This window comes from Atta colombica, unplaced genomic scaffold (assembly GCF_001594045.1).
Source record: "Atta colombica isolate Treedump-2 unplaced genomic scaffold, Acol1.0 scaffold279, whole genome shotgun sequence".
Classification (NCBI taxonomy): Eukaryota; Metazoa; Arthropoda; class Insecta; order Hymenoptera; family Formicidae; genus Atta; species Atta colombica.
The window spans coordinates 5,695-10,560 of NW_017259380.1; the positions used below are offsets into that span (position 1 = coordinate 5,695).

At 35.5% G+C, this 4,866-nt stretch overlaps 2 pseudogenes; one reads left to right on the plus strand and one right to left on the minus strand.

Annotated features, from left to right (window-relative positions):
* Positions 1-134: 134 nt before the first annotated feature.
* LOC108689867 lies at positions 135-1,468 on the minus strand (annotated as a pseudogene).
* A 389-nt stretch (positions 1,469-1,857) lies between these two features.
* On the plus strand, positions 1,858-4,732 carry LOC108689869 (annotated as a pseudogene).
* Positions 4,733-4,866: the final 134 nt, after the last annotated feature.

Sequence of the window (4,866 nt, forward strand, 5' to 3'; positions counted from 1 at the left end):
TATATATATATATATATATACACATTAAATTAATCTCTTCAATTACTATTTTTAAAATACTATTTTTATTCTTTCCCCTACTTACTAATCCCTTCTTACATAAATACAAATATAAACTTGAATATCAAAATGAAAATCATAAAATTTAAAATAAAAGGTAAAATAATCTTTCAACATAAATATATTAACTCATCATACCGCATTCGTGGTAATATCCCACGTATTAAATTAATTAAAAATGCTATCAAATTAATATACAACCACGATCATCATAATCCAATTAAATTGGTAAATATTCCCACTATTAACATTACATAAGAAAAATAATCTTATCATATAAAATCAAAGCAAACACCTCTCTAAAATACTCCATATTAAACCTTGGAACAAACTCTGACTCAACAAAATCTATCGGCCTACGATTCAATTCCGCTGACACTCTTACAAAAAATACCAAAAATAATGGACTTAATTCCATTTCATAAAATCCAAAAAAGAATATCTTTCCCATAAAATTATCAAAACCAAAAAAATTATAATTAAACTATTCTTATATGATGAAGTTTGTGAAATAGTTCGCACAGCTCCAATTAAAGAATATATAGAATAAAAAAATCACTCTATAAATATAAATATATAACCAATAAATGTTAAAAAATAATTAAAATTAATAAAGAATAATTTAAATAATAAATATTATTAATATATCTTTTCGGCCCAGATAGCTACTAAACGGTAAATCCATCCACATTCGTTGCAGATATGACCTCTAAACGGAAATTTAGGCAACTTTCTACCCAGACATGGCCACTAAACGGTAAATCCGGACAATTTCGGCCCAGATATGTACACTAAACCGTAAATTCGTCCAATTTCGACCCAGATATGGACTCTAAACAATAAATCCGGCCATTTTCGGAATAGATATGGGCTCTAAACGGTAAATCTACTTTCGGTCCTGATATGGCCACTAAACGGAAAATTAGGTTACTTTCTGCCCAGATGTGTCATCTAAACGATAATTACGACCACTTTCGGCTGAATATGTCTTCTAAACTTAAAATCAACTCAATTATGGCCCAGAAATGATATATAAAATGTAATTCCGACCACATTCGGCCAGATTTGGCCTCTAAACGATAAATATGGCCATTTTCGGGTCAGGCTTCGAAACGGTAAACCCAGCCAGTTTCGACCTAGATATCGCCTCTTAACGATAAATTCGGAAATTTTCTGCACAGATATGGCCTATAAACAATAATCCGCGGCCACTTTCGATCGAGATATGGCCTCTAAACCGTAAATCCAAATATTTTCGGCCCAGAAACGACATCTAGAAGGTAAACGTTGTTCAAGACACATCCTCTAAACGGTAAACCCCGGCCAATTTCGGCCCAGACAAGGCCTCTAAACGGTAAATCAGGCCACTTTCGTCCCAGATATAGACTCTAAACGGTAAATCCGACATTTTCGGAATAAATATCACCTCTAAACGGTAAATCCGGTCATTTTGACCCCAGATATGTCACCTAAACGGAAATTTTGACCACTTTCTGCTTATATATAGCCTGTAAAAGGGAAATTCGGCCACTTTCGGCATAGAAATGTCATCTAAACGATAAATCAGGGTTACTTCCGGATTAGATATGTCTTTAAATGGTAAATACGGCCACATTCCACGCAGATATGGTCTCTAAACGATAAATCCACATTCGTTGTAGATATGGCCTCTAAATTGTAAATCACGCCATAATCGAACAAGATATGACTTCTAAGCAATAAATCTAGCCACTTTCGTTCCAGATATGGCCTTTAAATAGTAAATACATTCACTTTTGGCCTAGAAAGGTTATCTAAATGGTAAATCCAGTCTATTTCGGCCCAGGTATGTCCTCTAAACAATAAATAAAGCCACTTTCGCACATTCCCAGATATGGACTCTATCCGGTAAATTAGGTCACTTTCGGCTAAAATATGGCCTCTAAACTGTATATCCGGCACTTTCGGCACAGATATTTCCTCTATACTATAAATTCGGCAACTGTCGCCCATATATGGCACCCAAACGGTAAATCACGCCATTTCCGTCCCAGATATTGCATCTAAACGCTAAATCCATCCGTTTTCGTTCCAGATATGGCTTCTAAACGGACAATCCATCTACTTTCGGCCCAGATATTGCATCTAAACGGTAAAACTTGTCACTTTCGGTTCAGATATGTCATCAGAACGGTAAAACCGGCCACTTTCGATCCAAATACGGCTACTAAACGGTAAATTCGTTTATCTTCGGCCCAGATATGACTTCTAAACTATAAATCCGCCTACTTTTGTAATAGGTTAATTCTCTAAACAGTAAATTCGACCACTTTCGGCCCAGATATGATCTCTAAACGATAAATCCGCCCACTTTGGGTCCGAACATAGCATGTAAACGGTAAATCCGATCATTTTCGACCCAGATACGGACACGGAACTGTAAATCCGGTCATTTTAAACACAGATATGACCTTTAAACGGTAAATCCGCGCACTTTCTGCCTATATATGTCCTCTAAACGATAAAATCTGCCATTTTCAGCCTTGATGTGGCATCTAAACGGTAAATCCGGTCACTTTCGGCCCAAAATTGCCTCTAAATAGAAAATTCGACTGCTTTCGGTCTACATATGATCCCTAAACGGTAAATCCAGCCACTTACTAACCAGATATGGCTTCTAAATGAAAATTTAGGCCACTTTTTGCACATATATGTTCTCTAATTAGAAAATTCAGCCTTTTTTTGGTACCAGATATGGCTCCTAACCGGTAAATTGGGCCAATTTCATCCAAAGTATGGCCTTTAAAAGGTTAATATGTCCACTTTCAGCCCAGATATGGCCTCTATACGGTAAATCAGTCCACTTTCGGACTATATATGGCTTCTGAACGGTAAATTAGATCATTTTCAGAACAAACAACCTTTAAAAGAAAATCCGACCACCTTCGATCCAGATACGCTCTCTAAAAAGTTATTCCGGGCTCTTTTGATCCAGATATGACCACTAAACGGAAAACGGCCACTTTCGGCCCGGATATGACCGCTAAACCTAAAATCGTGCAACTTTCGGCACGGATATGACTCCTAAACTGTAAATCGGGCCACTTTCGATCCAGATATGGCATCTAAACGGAAAATTAGGTCACTTTTTGCACAGATATATCCTCTACACGGTAAATCCAACCACTTTCGCCTCAGGTATGGCCTCTAAACGGCAAATCCGTCTATTTTCAACCCAGATATGGCCTTTAAACTGTAAATCCGTCCAATTTTGGCCCAATTATAGCCTCTATATATACGATAAATCCGTCCACTGTCGGACCAGATTTGGTCTTTAAACATTAAATACGGATATTTTCGGCCTAGAAACGACACCTACAAGCTAAAGCCGGCCACCTTCGGTCAAGACATCCTCTAAACGGTAAATTCGTCCACTTTCATTTCAGATATGGCTTCTAAACGGTAAATTCAGTCACTTTCAAACCATATAAGGCCTCTAAACCACGCCACTATCGGTTCAGATAAGATCTCTAAATAGTAAATCCAGTCAATTTCCGCCCAGATATGGCCTCTTAACGGTAAATGTAGCTGGCACTTTCGTCCCAGATATGATTACCGAACGGTAAATCCGTTTATTTTCGTCCAAGATATGACTTCTAAATTGTAAATCCGGCCACTTCCGTACGTGTTACGGACACTAAATGGAAAACCCGACCATATTCGGCCCAGATATGGCTTCTAAACGGTATTTACCATTTAGGGGTCATATATATAGGCCGAAAGTGGACGAATTTAGGGTTTAATTGTCATTTCTGGGCCGAGAGTTGCAGGATTTACCGTAAAGAGGCCATACCTGGGCCGAAAGTGACCGGATTTATCATTTAGATGCCATATCTGGACCGAAATTGCTCGGTTTATCGTTTAGAAGCCATATTTGGGTCGAAAGTGGACGGATTTACCGTTTAGAGGCCATGTCTGGGCCGAAATTGGCCGGGTTTACCGTTTAGTGGCCATGTCTGGGTAGAAAGTTGCCTAAATTTCCATTTAGAGGTCATATCTGCAACGAATGTGGATGGATTTATCGTTTAGTAGCTATCTGGGCCGAAAAGATATATTAATAATATTTATTATTTAAATTATTCTTTATTAATTTTAATTATTTTTTAACATTTATTGGTTATATATTTATATTTATAGAGTGATTTTTTTATTCTATATATTCTTTAATTGGAGCTGTGCGAACTATTTCACAAACTTCATCATATAAGAATAGTTTAATTATAATTTTTTTGGTTTTGATAATTTTATGGGAAAGATATTCTTTTTTGGATTTTATGAAATGGAATTAAGTCCATTATTTTTGGTATTTTTTGTAAGAGTGTCAGCGGAATTGAATCGTAGGCCGATAGATTTTGTTGAGTCAGAGTTTGTTCCAGGGTTTAATGTGGAGTATTTTAGAGAGGTGTTTGCTTTGATTTTTATAACTTTTATATGATATGATTATTTTTCTTATGTAATGTTAATAGTGGGAATATTTATCAATTTAATTGGAATATGATGATCGTGGTTGTATATTAATTTGATAGCATTTTTAATTAATTTAATACGTGGGATATTACCACGAATGCGGTATGATGAGTTAATATATTTATGTTGAAAGATTATTTTACCTTTTATTTTAAATTTTATGATTTTCATTTTGATATTCAAGTTTATATTTGTATTTATGTAAGAAGGGATTAGTAAGTAGGGGAAAGAATAAAAATAGTATTTTAAAAATAGTAATTGAAGAGATTAATTTAATGTGTATATATATATATATATATA